The sequence below is a fragment of the Nannospalax galili genome, unplaced genomic scaffold, assembly GCF_000622305.1.
Source record: "Nannospalax galili isolate Female #2095 unplaced genomic scaffold, S.galili_v1.0 scaffold69, whole genome shotgun sequence".
Lineage (NCBI taxonomy): Eukaryota > Metazoa > Chordata > Mammalia > Rodentia > Spalacidae > Nannospalax > Nannospalax galili.
The window spans coordinates 493,058-509,551 of NW_008360297.1; positions in this window are offsets into that span (position 1 = coordinate 493,058).

The following is a 16,494-nucleotide window of genomic DNA, read 5'->3' on the forward strand; positions in this document are numbered from 1 at the left end:
GAAAGAAGACAGAAAAGACGCTTCTTGGGAGGGCTCACAGTGAATACTGCCAGCCTCAGTTTATCTCAGCTCTGTCTTTTTATACAGAAGAACTCAATTAGTTACAATGGCTGTATTTCCCCACCTGTATCTGAGGGTCAGGGAGCAGTCAGATCAAAGGCTTCTTGGATCCTTTTGTTTACCACTAATGCCTCAAGGTCAGGTATCATGAGGCTCTCCAGAAAACTTCTTCCTCCTGAATGGGCAGGTTAAGTACTGGTTTGCATGACACAAACTCAGTAAACGAGGCTGCTGCAGCTCAATGATTAGCGGCTCCCGACAGGTCTTTTGTGCTTGTATATGAATATTAGGATGGTTTTTCCAGTCCTGTGAAGAATGTCATGGGGATTTTGATTGGCTTTGCATTGAATCTATAAATGACTTTTGGTAGGATGGTCATTTTCACAATATTAGTTCTTTCAATCCATGAGCATGGGAAGTCATTCCATCTTCTGATATTTTCCTTTATCTCTTTCTTTAAAGATTTAACCTTTTTATTGTAGAGGTCTTTAATGTCTTTGGTCAGGTTTATTCTGAGATTTTTTTTTTTTGCAGCTATTGCAAAAGGGTGTGTTTCTGATTGCTTGTTATTGGTATATAGAAAGGCTACAGACTTTCATAGATTAATTTTGTAACCATCCACTTTACTAAATGTGTTAATCATTTCTAGGAGTTTTCTGTGGAACATTTGATGTCTCTTAGATATCATATCATCTGCAAAAAGGGATAATTTGATCCTCTTCTTTTCCAATTATTACTCCTATAATTTCCTGCTCTTGTCTTGTTGCTCTTGCAAGAGTTTCAAGCACTATGTTAAAGAGAAGTGGAGATAGTTGGCAGCCTTGTCTGGTTCCTGATTTCAATGGGAATGCTTCCAGTTTTTCTCCATTTAGAATGTTGTTGGCTGTGGGTTTGTTATATATGGCTTTAATTATGTTGAGGTATGCTCCCTCCAGTTCAATTCCCTCCAGGGACTTTGAACATAAATTCATGTTGAATTTTGTCAAAGGCCTTCTCTGCATCTATTGAGATGACCATGTGATTCTTGTCTTTGAGCCCATTTATATGATTTATGACATTTATTGACTTACGTATATTGAACCATCCCTGCACCTCTGGGATAGAGCCAACTTAATCATGGTGGATGATCTTTTTGATGTGTGTCTGTATGTGGTTTGCAAGTATTTTGTTGAAATTTTTGCATCTATGTTCATTAAGAATATGGTTCTATAATTTTCATTTTTGGTTGTATCATTACCTGGCTTTGGTATGAAAGTGATGCTGGCTTCGTAGAAGGAATTTGGAAGTTCTCCTTCCATTTCTATCCTTTTGAATTAATTAAGTAATATTAGATGTGGATCTTTGAATGTTTGGTAGAATTTTGCTGTAAATCCATCTGGTTCTGGGCTTTCTTTAGTAATATGGTTCTATAATTTTCATTTTTGGTTGTATCATTACCTGGCTTTGGTATGAAAGTGATGCTGGCTTCGTAGAAGGAATTTGGAAGTTCTCCTTCCATTTCTATCCTTTTGAATTAATTAAGTAATATTAGATGTGGATCTTTGAATGTTTGGTAGAATTTTGCTGTAAATCCATCTGGTTCTGGGCTTTCTTTAGTTGGGAGGTTTCGTATTACTGTTTCAATTTCCTTATATTTTATTGGTCCATTTAAGCTTTTGATCTCTTCTTAGTTTAGTTTTGGTGGTTCCCATGCTTTTAGATACCTGTCCATTAATTTTAGGTTTTCAAATTTAGTAGTGTGTAGGTTTTTCAAGTATTCCCTTATAATGTTCTGTATCTTTCTGGTGTCTGTTGTGATGTTTCCCCTTTCATCTTTGAATTTGTTGATTTGGAGGTGCTCTTTCTTTTATTTAACTGGGCTAGTGGTCTGTCAATCTTGTTTATCTTTCAGAGAATCAGCTCTTGGATTCGTTGATTCTTTGCATTGTTTTCTTTGTTTCTATTTCATTAATTTTTGCTCTGATTTTTGTTAATTATTATTGTCTGCTGGGTTTGGGTTTCATTTTTTGTAGCTTTCCAAGTGTCTTGAGTTGCAATGTTAAGTCATTTATTTGTGTTCTTTCAGATTTTTCAATGTAGACACTTAGAGCTAAAAACTTCCCTCTGAGGACTGCTTTCAATATATCCCAGAGGTTCTGTTGTGTTGTATTGTCATTTTCATTTAGTTCCAGGAATACTTTTATTTCTTTCTTAATTGCTCCTTTGACCCATTCATCATTCAAGAATGTGTTCTTTAATCTCCATGTGTTCATGTAGTTACTAGGGTTTATTCTGGTGTTGATTTTAAGCTTTATTGCATTGTGTTGTGATTTAATGCATATAATTATTTCAGTCTTTTTGTATTTGTTGAGGCTTGTTTCATGCCCCAGTATATGGTCGATTTTAGAGATGGTTCCATGGGGCCCTGAGTAGAAAGTATATTGTTTGGTGCCTGGGTGGAATATTCGGTAGATGTCTGTTTTTTCCATTTGATGTATGGTATTGTTTAATTCAGATGTCTCTCTGTTAATTCTCTCTTCTGTTGACCTATGCAAGAGCAGTTAGCACTCTTAACTGCTGAGCCGTCTCTGTAGCCCCTGCTGCTTTTTCCTTAGTACCATTTGCTTGGTATTTTTTTTTTTCCCATCCTTTCACCATAAGGCAGTGCCTGTCCTTGAAAGGAGATGAGTTTCTTGCAGACAACAAAAAGATGGGTTTTGTTTCTTAATCCATTCAACTAGTCTGTGTCTTTTGACTGGGAAGTTCGGTTCATTGATATTTAAAGTTATTAATGAAAGATGTGTATTGATTCTCATCATTTTTATTTCTGTTCACATTCTTGGTGTAGCTGTGCATTTCCATAGTTATACCTTCATTAAGTTTCTTTCTGTAACCCCTTGGGTATGGTTGTTCCATTCTTCAGCTCTTTGTATTTCTTCAAGAACTCGCTGAAGGGCTAGTTTTGTGGACATGAATTCTTTCAGCCTATTTATGTCATGGAAGATTTTTCTTTCCCCTTTGACTATAATAGACATATTTTCTGGGTAAAGTAATCTGGGTTGGCATCTGTCATTTAGAGCTGGGATTACTTTGATCGAGACTCTTCTGGCTTTCATAGTTTGCACTGAAAAGTCAGCTGTAATTCTGATGGGTTTTCCTTTATTTGTGACTTACTGTTTTTCTTTTTCAGCTTTCAGTATTTCCTCTTTGTTGTGTACATTTAGTGTTTTTACTATGATGTGCCATGGAGAGTTCCTTTTCTGGTCCTGTCTATTTGGTGTTCTATATGCTTCTTGTATTAATATGGGCATGTCTTTCTTTAATTTTGGGAAATTCTTTTTCTACAATCCCGTTGACGATCTGTTCCATACCATTATTTTGAGATTCTTCTCCTTCCTGTATGCCTATGATTAGTAAATTTGGTCTTTTTATGGTCTCACACAATTCCTCCATATTCCATTCTTGTGTTTTCTTAAATTTTTCATAATCTTTGCTCAAGTGGTCTAATTTGTCCACTTTATCTTCTAGTCTTGATAGTCTGTTTTCCATTTCATTCATCCTATTGGTGAGGCTTTCTCCTGTTGTTTCTAATTGTTTTACTGAGTGTTTCACTTCCTTCTTCATTTCATCCTGAACATTCTTCAATATTTCTAACTCTTTTCTGAATTCATTCAGCAGTGCATCCCTATCTTCTTTCAGTTCTTTGACTTTTTTGTTTGTGTGTTTTTTTTAAATTCACTGAATTCTTTTATCATGTTTATAATTGTTCTTTTGAGTTCAATGTCCTGTGGTCTCTCTAGGGGGTTCTCATTGTACTCCTCTATAGGACTGTTGGTACTTGGTAGGGATATTTTATTTTGGTTTTTGATGTTATTGGTTTTTCTCTGTGACTTTGATATGTCGATTTCTTCTGTAGTTTCTGATTCTTGTGTGAGACTCAAGCCTTCCTTTGTCAAATTTAGGTCTGATTGTTTTTGTAAACTTTATGTGCCTTTGTGGTTTACTCGTTGGGCATGAAAAGCTGGTTGTTCAAGCCTTCAGGTTCTGTCTTTTGATTTTATATTGGAGTGGCCATATTGCTTTCATCTTGCTGCTCAGGAGTTCCCACAGAAGCCCAAGTTGGATGAGGATCAGATGCTCTCAGACTTTCTCCTAAGGTCTGGATCCCTCCAGGAAAGATACTGGCCCCAGGAAGCTGGTGACTATGCCACACAGGAATGCAAAGGGATTTGGAGGTGGGAAAAGGTTCTGAGGGCTCCTGGGGACTGCAGGGAAGAATTGGGTTGTTATGGATACAAAGGATCAGGAAGCAATGGGGATTCTGGGCCAAGAGGTCAGTCCATGGGGCTGGGGTGCCAAAACAAGAAATGGGCCAGTACCCAGGCTAGGGGGGAGAGATTGGGTGAGGGAGTTGGGAGAGTGAATGAGGCTGGGGAAGTCAAGGAGCAGTGGGCACCACTGAGCATACTCAGAAAAGATGCTGGCCCCAGGAAGCTGGTGGCTGTGCTGCCCAGGGATGCAAATGGAAGTGGGAGTGGGAAGATGCCCTGAGGCCTCCTTGGGACTACTGGGAGGAATTGGGTTGGTCTGGATGGAAAGGATCAAGAAGAAGTGGGGATTCTGTGCTATGAGGTCAGTCCAGGGGTCTGGGGTGCCAAGACAAGACATGGGCCAGTACCCAGGCTAGAAGGAGAGATGGGATGGAGGAATCTAGGAGGGTGAATGAGGCTGGGGGAATCAAGGCTCGATAGGTGGTGCCGAATTTACCCAGGAAAGATGCTGACCCCAGGAAGCTGGTGGCTGTGCTGCCCAGGAATGCAAAGGGAGGTTGGGGATGTGGCTAGTCACTAATTCTTTTGCTAGAGATTAAAGAACAATTATATGACAAGTTCAATTGGGTGGATAGGAGGATCCTTAATGCCCATGTGAGCTACAACCCTCCCCCTCCCCCTCCCAAGATGTGTGGAAATCTCATTAGAATGTCAACAGAGAGAGGAGTTGAATGTACAGATTAGGCAAGACCACCAAGACCAATGAGAAACTCCTTCTCCCCCTCTTTATCGTTCTCTTCCTCCTCTTCTCCCTCCTATTTTCTCTGCTCCTTTAAATAAACGAAATTCCTTTCAAGAGGCTCCAGCAAATAATTTTGGATTTGATTTGATTTTACTTTAAAGAGGCTTTATGCAGTATGGTGATTTTCCATGTGCAGCTGTTTTCATTACTTTAAACCCCAATGACTAACTCTCAACTTGTGTAAAAGGGAACAAATATCTGAGATCGCGACTATTTCCAACAAACTCTTCAAGAATGAAAAGGAGTCAGAAGAGGGTAAGACAAGAGATGCTGACCTGGACCCAGGAATGGACATCACTTTCCACCACCTGCAAACTAAAGTCCATACTCCCAAATGTGGTAGAGATGGGCTTAGAAGTCCATTAACTTCTTTTTCCTCTTATCTTTCTACATCTTCTTTTTCAGGCACCTTGCCTCTGCACTTCAGCTCCTTAACTATCCAGTGCCCGAGATGTGTTCTCATGCCTTGGTGCGTTTGCCAGTGCTGTTTTCCCTCGTTGGCAAGCTTGGCCTTGTTCCTCTACACGCATCTTCAAGAATCAGCAGACAGTCATCTCTTCTGCAGGAGCTTCCTTGGTTCCACTTGTGATCACATCCCAAATATCTGTAACATATCAGATTTTGTCCCACACCTAATGCTGTTGACATTGGGTAAGTTACTTAATCTTTCTGTGCTCAGTTTTCTCAGTTGTATAACAATGATGATAATACTATCATTTACAAAATTACTATGAGATAAAGCAATTGGAAAGTTTGTTATAAGCACACAGTAATTCAATAAATTCTTTTTAATTTTGTTACAATTTATTCTCCTTATTGCCAATACCATCACTAGATATGCATCACAAGTGCTTTATTTGCAGATTTTATTCATGTGCTGTTTGTGTCACCCGACCTCATGTAACTTAATCCTTTGGCTAAGTGCAATATTTGGCACCAACAGTGTTCAGTAAATATTTTTGGAATTTGTTCATTGGTTTCTATGCCTTTTCTCCCTAACAGCTCATTAGCTCCTTGAAGTGTGCTTTCGTCTTTATGGCAGCAGCAGTGATACCAGCCAATGCTCTGTGCATGACCACTGCTCCAACACCTCATACAGAAGCCAGTGTATTAATGACAAGTGTGTAGAAATGACTAAGATGTTGACTAACAGGGCAGGACAGACCACAGGTGTAAGGAGAGACTGACTCCCTTCATGTCATGAGTGGTTGGTTGGAGGTTTGAAGGCAAACACTGGTGTGAGTCTTTGCTTCATGAATCTTTCTCTACTGTAATTAAAAGGTAGAGATATGGTAAGTCTGCTTCCTGAGTCTGACACTGATCTGTGGATTGAGGATGTGGTAGAGAAAGATTAAGGGCTTGTTGGGGGATGTTGGGGACCCCTGCTGTTTAGGATAGCAGTGTCCCCATGTCCGGATAGCCACAAGCTGGCTCAGCGCGATTGGGGAGCCTCCTCTTCTCAGCGGGACGCCTTCTGCTCTCCTCCCTGACTTACTTTTGAAATGCCCGTCACAAGATACATGCCCTCCGGCACAGGAGCTACCAGGTTTTAATCAGGCCATTGTCTGATAGCCTGATAGAAGCCCACCGCCCTATGTAAATGAGGCATCCTAAAAGTACCTATCAACTAAGGCTTTTACCACTACCCCCACAGTATAAAATATCCTGGTTTCCCCCAATTAATCGGAGCTGGATCACTAAGACTTGGAGCCGAGCTGAGCCACTGAATAAAGGGGCTGTACCAATGACTGAGCTGAGTCCTGTGTCTTACTGCGTACGATCCAGCCTTGGGGGGAGGGCACTATCCTTCAGTCATCGACTCCCGGAAATCCAGCTTCGGCTGTCCCGTACCTCTCCTCGTGACCCGGCAGCTGACGAGTCCCGAATTTAGAGAGAGAGTGCATGGGTGAAATTGGGATGGAACTCGACCGGGCCAGCCCCGGTAGCAGAGACCCACAGAGACCGGAGAAGCAGGGACCCGCCAGCAATGCGGAGCAGACGAGCCGCAGGACCCGCCACTTCCCAGGTGCGTTCAGGAGACCGGTGCCACGCTAGCAGCTGGCGCCCCGAGATCCCCACATGCCCATAGGGGGAGGTGAATATGGGCTATTTAACCCACTTGTCCTGTGACTTTGAGGAATAAGATGCTATGTACCTATGGTGGAGTGCGTATTTCACAAAGTTGAGAGATTATAGTTGTTAATTCTCTGTTCCTACAAATCATCTATTGTGGGTCATTTGATTAGATATTTTATTATATTACATTTATTAGGTAACAAAGATCTTAAAGTCATAGTTCTCTTTAACCAGAGACCAGACTAAAAGGAATGCTTCAAGCCTGCTCCTAAAAGTGGGCCATGAGTATTTCTATGCAAACATTTAAAATGGGTTGTTTCATATCCCAACAGTTTTTGATGCATCTCATACCATCTTCTATTAATACCATTCTGAACTCTGATTGTGTAATTGCTTATACTATTAAATACTATTCCTTTAAAGGGACATTTGTTAAGCTGTTTGAGCTCTGAATTTATATTTTGTTTAAAGAGTGCCATAAAAAGTTGAGGTCAAGAGATTATGTGGGAATGGCTTCGTTTTAAAAAATCAGAAAGTTATTTGGGTTTAAACAGAAACTTTAGAGATTTTTCTCAGGGATCTGAAAATGTGAAGTCATTAGAAATAGAATGTAAAAATCCTTATTGCTCATCTTTAAGCTTCTGTAAATGAAAAATGTAAACAGAAGGATGAACGAGGGACTTTGAAAGTTCTTTATCAAGGAGCCAACAGTTTGTTTCGAATAGCAAAGGAAGTAGTTAGTCTGAGGTCTCAACATCCCAAGAAGATAAGCCCGGCTTCCTGCTTCCTCCTCATGGTATTTCTCCTGCCCTGCCTGCTGGTGCCTGTCACAGCCTATAATGGAATTCCCATTGTTCCCGGCTGAAGACAGCTCTCCTTCCTCTCTTCATGCAATCAGCACCCTTGTTCTGTTCCAGACCTGGTGTACTATGGTATAACAACTTGCCCAATTACAAAAGATCAACCATTTATTCACTAAGAAAGTATTTACTGAAAACCCACTGCATTGTGCTCAGCACCAATAGATGCTGGAAATCCAGGGATGATGTGGTTTGGGCCCTGCTGGGTTCTCACACAGAAGTTTCTTTCCTACTCCCATTTGGGCACAGAGCTAAGTTATATTTCTGAGTCTACTTGTGGTCATGTGAAAGTATGTGACTGGGCTCTTGTTAATGGGTTTGAGGAAGGTGATGTAGGCCACTTCCATTCCTGACTTCTAAAATGATCTTTTCTGATAATTGTCAGAAGAAAACCAAAGATTGAAAAGAGGAATTCTAGTCTCTAGATGCTACAGCCATCTCTAAATCACTCTGGTCCCATAGCTATGGTTTTAGAACATTATGCATGGGACTTTCTGTGTGCAGGAAATGAAGTCACTGAAATTTCAGGGTTTATTTGTTACTGCAGCAAGTGTCTTATGCATTCTGACTGGCAGAAATGATTAAAGTGCATGTGATGGTTAGCTTTAATTGCCAACTTGACACAACCCTAGAATCATCTTCGAAGAAAGGTTCAATGAGAGATTGTCTATACTGGGTTGGACTGTGTGCATGACTGTGAGGGATTGCCTTAAGTTAATTAAAGTGGCGTATATTGAGGGTGGTTATGGGCCAGGAAAGGACTATAAGTAGATCAGTTTTGATGGAGCAGAGAGATGGAGATGATCATAGTGACAGATGGGGCAGCAGAAGGAAGGAGGCCTCAGATCAGAGTATCACCCATACCCTGCTGGTGCCCCAGAATTTTGGAGATTGATCTCATTCGAGTGCTGATCTGCAGTGCTGTAAGAAACCCATGCCAGAATGTAAATCAATACTCTGCTTCTTTCATCTAGTAAATGTTGCTATTAAAAATCAAAACAAAACAAAACTGAGCTGAATTAAACAGAAAGCTTAGTGATTTGGTTGAGTCACATTTTGGCCAAATCTCTTTATTTTGTCATGTTTAGAAAACTTTATTCATCCGAGGGCCACTCTTGGAGTAGCCTGTTGACTGTTTATTGTACTTGTGTGAGAGATGTATGTTCAGAGGTTGAGAGACTATGTAAGGTGAATGGGAAAGTAATTCTAAAGGAGGGCAATGAAGATCTAAGCCAGAGCACGGCAGTATTGTATTGATGCACAATACAGAATGGATTCCAGACATAGGAAATATAAGAGTGGAACTCGAGAAGAGGGAGAATTAGAACATGACTCCTGAGTATTGGCTGAGTGTCTGGGCAGATGGTAGTGCTGTTACCCAGAGAAGAGTTCACAGGAGGAACAATAGGCAGACTTACGGTGGAATTTAAAGACTCACGTTTTGATGCTGTGGAAGCTGAAGTCGCTGAGACATGGCCAGGTAGACAGGCTGGAGCTGTCTGTCTAGAGGGAGCAGTCCAAATTTGGGGATGATTACAGTGGGAAATGCAAGAAGAGTGTAACTACAAACAACAAAAAGGACAGTGGCCGAAGGCAACACTCTAGGGACACTAAAATTAAGAGACAAACAAGATCTCATCAGACAGACCTGGCACTCTGGGGAAATAAGGGATCCTGGGAGTACAGAGAGTAGGGATGTCTTAGAAATACTGAGACTACAAGATCTGCAGGAGGTCCAGTAAGAAGTGAATCAAGACGCCTCCACTGGAGCTATTAATTAGGATGTCTTTGAGGAAATTGAGCAGTGAGTGGTGGGGGCCTCAGCACCATGGTGGTGGAGTACAAAAGCCTTCTAAAAGCAACCACTGAGCTCAGCAAGTCCCTTTTCTTTACATACTAGTTTTGGCTCTGTAGACGTCAGACCAGGGTCGCTATGAAGCCTTTATCTCTAACAATCTGTAATAATAGACCTCACCTTATATGTGGTAAGCACATAATTTTCATAAAGATCCTGTAAAGCATTGACACCTGATTTTTTTGAGGAGGAGAGGACTGAAGTATGCTAAGGGAAGAGTCATGTAACCAGTGGGTTTCTGAGCTGGAAATTAGAAACTAGGTTTGCCTGACAATAAAACCCGCATTCCTTTCCTTATTCTGTGCTAAACAGTGGTTTTAAGGAGAGATAAGGTACAGGGCAGCATGTGACTTGAATTCCAGTAGTAGATCATTTATAAGAACACTCTTTGCTATATTTTCATAGACAATCTCCTTTAATAAAAAGCAGAATGTTCCTTTTGAGGAACATAAACAAAATTCAATGTGAGGTCCTTGAATGACTCTGATATTAGGTATATAAAAAAGACCAGGTTGATCAGCAAGTGACAGAGATATATGGAGCTTCTATACATACAGGGGAAAAAATCAATACTAGCATAATAGTTTATAGCAGCAATGCATTTTTCTGTTTAACATCTCTGAAGATGAGCTTAGCAGTTGATAGGTACACAAAGTCTTGGGGACATAATTCTCGTTCAGCACAGATAAGCTGATCTCTGAAGCCAATTATCTGATATAATAAGAGGAAAGCTTGTAATTTCTCAAGGTGTCCTCCTTGGGTGTGTGGAAGGAATGATTGTTTTCAAAGTTGGAGAGCTTATCAGGAGAGTGATCTACATCTTACCCAGAGAAGACAAAAAAGTGTGTGTGCGTGTGTGTGTGTGTGGGGGGGGTCATACTTCTTGAATCTAACATTTTGAAAGAACCAGTAGTGTTATTTGGCTTTGGAGAACTGAGTAAATAGGGACAACCAAGGTTTTCAGAACTTTCTGGCTTTTTACATGGGTTCTGGGGATTCATATTCAGTTCCTTATGCTTGCCCTGCAATTGCTATTAGCCACTGAGCAATGATCTCCCAGGCTGAGTCCCACAATTCTTTAGGTTCCCAAATAGCCCGTTCAAAGGGAGCTTAGTTTACAAAGTATTTTGGTACCACCAAGGTCAATCAAGCATTCAAACATTCTATTTGATAATCAAAGAATTGGAACAGAGTAGAGGATATAGATATACTTGGCAGTGCACAGTGAGTCTGGGATATAAGCTCAGTGCAAGATGGGTTAGCTGTAGTTTGTATGTAAGATGATTCCTGTAGGCTCATTTGTCTGAACACTTAATCCTTAGCTGTTTAGTCCATAGAGGTGCTGTTTAGGAAGGTGGCGCTTAGCTGGAGGAAGTGGGTCTCTAGGGCAGGCCTTCAGGTTTACAGCCCTGCCCAATTTCCAGCCCTCTCCATTGCCCGATCTGCTAAGGTGTGAACGAGCAGCTCTATTCTCTGCCACCACAGTTTCCAGGCACTCCCACTGCTGTGCCTTTCCTACTGTGATGTATCATACTCTCAAACCATAAGCTCAAATAAATCTTTCCTCTCTTATGTTGCTTGTGGTCAGATATTTGATCACAGTAATGACAAAAGTCACTAATACAATGAGGTTCTATCTTAGCCACTCTTAGAGTTGCTAACTGTGCAACTCTGAGAATAGAGAATGAGAAAGTGACTCTGTTTAAGGATTTGAGGTACCACATGCAATGCAGAAAACCTGAATCTGAAACTTGATGTAGTACTGTTTTTCCACTTCTGTTTTAATTCCACTAGACTACCAAGTCTGTGGGCCACTCAGCTCTGTCCCCAGCTCAATCCTGTCTTAGGAGCTGAGAGCAGCCCAGTTCCAAGGAAGTAATAATGTGAGGCTCTGCACTCAGGCAGCTGGCTTTGGTCCTGTACAACCCTGGCACTAATTCTTAGTCTGTTCTTGTTCAGCCTTGATTGAGTGAATTTTTTGTGAGAGCACAGGCTTAAGTCGCTGATTTGATTTCTTGCTTGTTATCTCTGTTAGTTAGGCTAATCTAGGCTTTAGCACTGTAACAAACAAATCCCTAAATCTCAGTAGCTTAATGCATAAACATTTGTTTCTTACTCATGAATTTGGCAAATGGCTGGAACAATTCCCTTTTAAGTCACAATTTAAAGATCTGCCTCTTGTATCCTATAGCTATACCATTGGAAAATATGATGGTCAGATCTCTGTGCATAGGAAAAGTGAGATGCAGGGTTGAGTATTGTCTCTTAAAAGCTTTAGAACTGATTACATCACTTCTGCCTAATGCCCATTCTCTAGGACTAGTATATAGGTTTTCATTGACTGTGAGGGGGTTGGAGAATTGAAGAACATGAATAGATTTCAGCGAGCACTAAAGTTTTCTGGTGTGGCAGATAATGAATATAGACTGCAGATTTGTGTCCCTCTAAATTCACACATTGAAATATGTCAGGTGTGGTGTCTCACATGTATAATCCAATCACTTAGGAAGATGCCAATGATTTTGAGAATAGTCTGGGTTACACAGTGAGTTTCAGGTCAGCCTGGGCTACTGAGTAAAACTTGGTCTCAAAAAAGACCACACACACACACACACACACACACACACATACACACACACAGACCGGCAAAACCCACCACAAAACAACCAACAAAAAGAATCAATCCAAGTTTACCAATTATAGAATTTAAAAATGAGGGGTTTGGCTTTTTGCTCCATTGCCTGGGTCTCTCTCGTGAGTTCATTTACACCATGGCTGCTGCTGCTACGTTCCTTCCTTGACATCAGAACCTAGCTTCTTCAGGTTTCCAAAGTAAACTGAAGACCACTGACTGTCCAGGAATCTTTCAGGCTTTCAGCACCAGGTTGGGACTGCTGAGACATTCAAATTGCTGGTCTTTGCAGCTACTGAGCTCTCAGTTTCTCCTGCATGAAGACAGCCATTGTTGAACACCCCTGACTACAGTGTTTAAGCCAATATACTAAATCTTGCTTTAACATTAAGAAAATTAGAGATTCTAATAAGTGAATTAGGAAATTCATAGATTAACTTAAGACTTGATGGTGGCCAGGTCTGGTGACTCATGCCTGTGATTTTAGCACTAGGGAAGTGTAGGCAGGAGGATTTGCCATGACTTTGAAGCCAGCCTGAGCTACAGAGAGTAAGACCCTATCTCCAAAACAACAAAAAACAAAATAAACCCACCACTACCACCATTATCAATAACCAAACCAAACCAATCCAAACCAAACCAATCAACAAACAAAAACAGAGAACAAAATAAAAAAATATAGAAATTCAATCAAACAACAGCAAACATGAGGTGAGTCTGTCAGAAGGTGGGCCTTTGAGAGGTGGCTAGATTTTGAAGGTGGAGCCTTCACAGTGGGATTTGTGTCCTTTCAGGATGAGATAGGAGAACACTTGCTTACTACCAGGAGAACACGGCAAGAAGAGTGCCAGCTGTGAACAGAGAGGACTTCCGTCATAGTCTACCATGCTACCTCCCTGATTTTGCTTTTCCCAGCTCCCAGAACAGTAGAAACAGTTTAAATTGGTGTTTAAACCACTTTTTCTATGGTACTTTAGCTATTGCAGCCCAAACTGACCAACATAACAGCACAAAGCATTGTAACTGGCTCTTGTTTGTTCTGATTGAAGTTCTCATTTGTAAAGCCCCAGCTGAATTCCTACTTGATTCTTCTGCTTTATAAAGGACACACACACACACACACACACACACACACACAACACAGCTTACAAGTGGGCCTTGTCCCTTTCAGGGATGGATATCTAGTCTTAGTCAGTCACTTTGCTGTTCAGATTCCTCCATTTGCCTCTTTCTACTCTACCTATAATATGTCATATTATACCAGCACTTATCAATGGCTTAGGACAGCAGTGATTCTCAAAAATGGGTAAGGGATGTAACCATAGCTCTTTGACTGGGGTTGGAGGAATAAGCTTGAATAAACTTTCTAAATGACTGTGCTAGAGTCCCGTTTCCTATAGTTGCCACTGGGAACTGGTCCCAACTCTGACTGTAGGTCAGTAAGTGCTTCCAAAAACACTATCTGTATTTTGATCCTGAAAATATGCACCACAGTATTACCAGGGAGCAAAAATTAAGTGAGGCAGAGATTTGGGGGAGAAACTAGCAGAGCTGATTGTTTTACTTGTAAAGTCTACCTATGGTGTCACCCTGTCATCTAGAGAAGGTGATGCCTTCTCTGCCGTCAGGGTCTGGATTTCTAGGGCCCACTTGGGCCATTATCCTCCATCTGTATCAGAATAGGGCCAGCTTCTTTCTTTTTTTCTTCTTCTAAAAACTAAAACCCAACCTTGTAATAAGCTGACTTGATACAGTGGAATGTTTCTTGTGGTTTAACAAGACATAAACAATGGTCTTGGTGGACTTTAAGAATATATACGACGGGGCTTTAGGCTCCTGAGAACTGCTCAGAGATGAGGTCCCATGAGTTGTCTCGTTGAGTAATGAAAGGTGGGGTGGCCTGACCCCAGCTGGCTGGTTACTCAGTTCAGACAGAGCTAAAGAAAAACAGTTGCCCACTGGCCTTTCAACTCTGCTCCTTTCCCATTATTTCTTCAGCCATTTATAGTCTAGTGTCTGGAAAGCACTGGGCCCAAGCTTGGCAGGACTTAGGGCTGATAAATCATTTGCAGATCAGCTGGAGCCTTGCAGCTTTACTAAGAAAGGGAGTATGGCCTGGGTTGGACTAACGTTTCATTTACTGGCTGAGAACGCTTTTATTTTAACCCCAAAGCACAATGCTAGGATCACATTCCACACCTCCTTTGTGTAAATACTCTTCTAGGCATTTGTTGGGTAGAACACAAAGAGTGCCAGTTGGAAAATGAGCATCATTGGACACCATAAGTGACACTGCAATGACACAGGCAGTCTACAATGCCCTACTTCAGTGCTGTTTCCCAGCCAATGCTCTGGGGTAGGGTTATCTATGAAAGAGCGCTTCGGTTTTCACTTATAAATAAAACCAGAGGCTTTGGGTTCCCCCTGACAGAAAGCAGAGGTGAGGGAACTATCTGCCAGACTTTTCCTGTTTTCTTCTCACAGTCTGCTGATTTACAGCTTTTGAGTATCCCTCCAAACTCTCTCACCCTCTGATTGCGTTTGTGGTGGTGGAAGGCTCTACTGCATCACACCTAGAATGTTGCAGTAGCATCTCAACTGGTCTTGTTAAGTCCAATTCTAACCTACCTGAATCAGTTTTTAATTCTTTTAATTGAGTGATATTTCAGAACACAAACATCACATGTCAAAGGACTGCATAAAATTTTCCAATGGTTTTGATCACCTGTGAAATAAATCCCAGCCTCTCTTTATGTACGTGAGGCACATCATGTTGTAGCTCTGGCTTTTCTCTGCATTCTCATTTCTCTCTCTCTCTCTCTCTCTCTCTCTCTCTGTCTCTACTTCTAACACATGCTGCTTCAGCTCTATGTGCAACAACCTATAATTACTAGACTGTCTTGTGCTCATTTATGCCTTTTCTCTTGCCTGTGTGTTACCCAGCTACCCGGAATGCTTCTGCCTCACACCATCTTCTTGTAAATTCAATTAATCTTTTCATTCAGCTCAGCTATTACTCCTTCAGTGAAAATCCCCAGGTTCCCTTACGTGGGTAAGAGACTCCTTATTTGGGTTCCAATATCAATTCTTACATTAAATTATATTTTTTAACTCCCTCAGAATCTACAGTAGACTCAGAACATCTTGAAAGCAGATGCAATATCTCATGTAACTTTTTTTTTAAATCATGTATGGCTCTGTTTATAGACCTGGAGTTCTCTTCTGTTGCTGTGCATGACTATGTTTGTGGCAATATCACGTTGTCTGAATAACTGTGGCACTATGGGAAGTCTTAAGACCAGTTAAGGTGAGTGCCACAACTTGGTTCTTTTTTATTTGTATGAATCAGCTTTTCAATTAGACAGAGAAAATCTTCTTGAGGTTTGTTTGGAGGGGTGGTGGGCTATAGAGTCTCATGTAGCCCATGTTGGCCTTGAACTTGCTATGTAGCCTAGGATGACTATGAATTCCTGATTTCCCTACTTGTATCTCTAAGTCCTAAGATTATATGTATCTACCACCACACCTGGCTTCTTGGGCTTCTGATTGGGATTATAGTTAATGTATAGATTGATACATGAAACATTGGCATCTTTTATTTTTTTGAAACTGGATCTCAGTATGCAGCCCTGGCTGGCCTGAAACTTGCTTATGTAGACCAGGCTGGCCTTGAATTTACAGAGATTAACCTGCTTCTCCTCCTGTGTTCTGGGATTAAACACATGTACTACCATGTCCAGCCCAAACATTGGCCTCTTGACAGCACTGAAACTTCTGATCCAAGAACATGGTAGATGTGTGCACGTATCCGTGTCCTCTTTTTTTAATAAAAAAATTATTTATTTATTATTTTATTTTATGTGTATATCGCCTGCATGTATGTGAGTACACCTGTGTCACGCAATACCATGGAGGTCAGAAAAGGGCTTTGGATTCCCCTGGAACTGGAGTTAAGGACG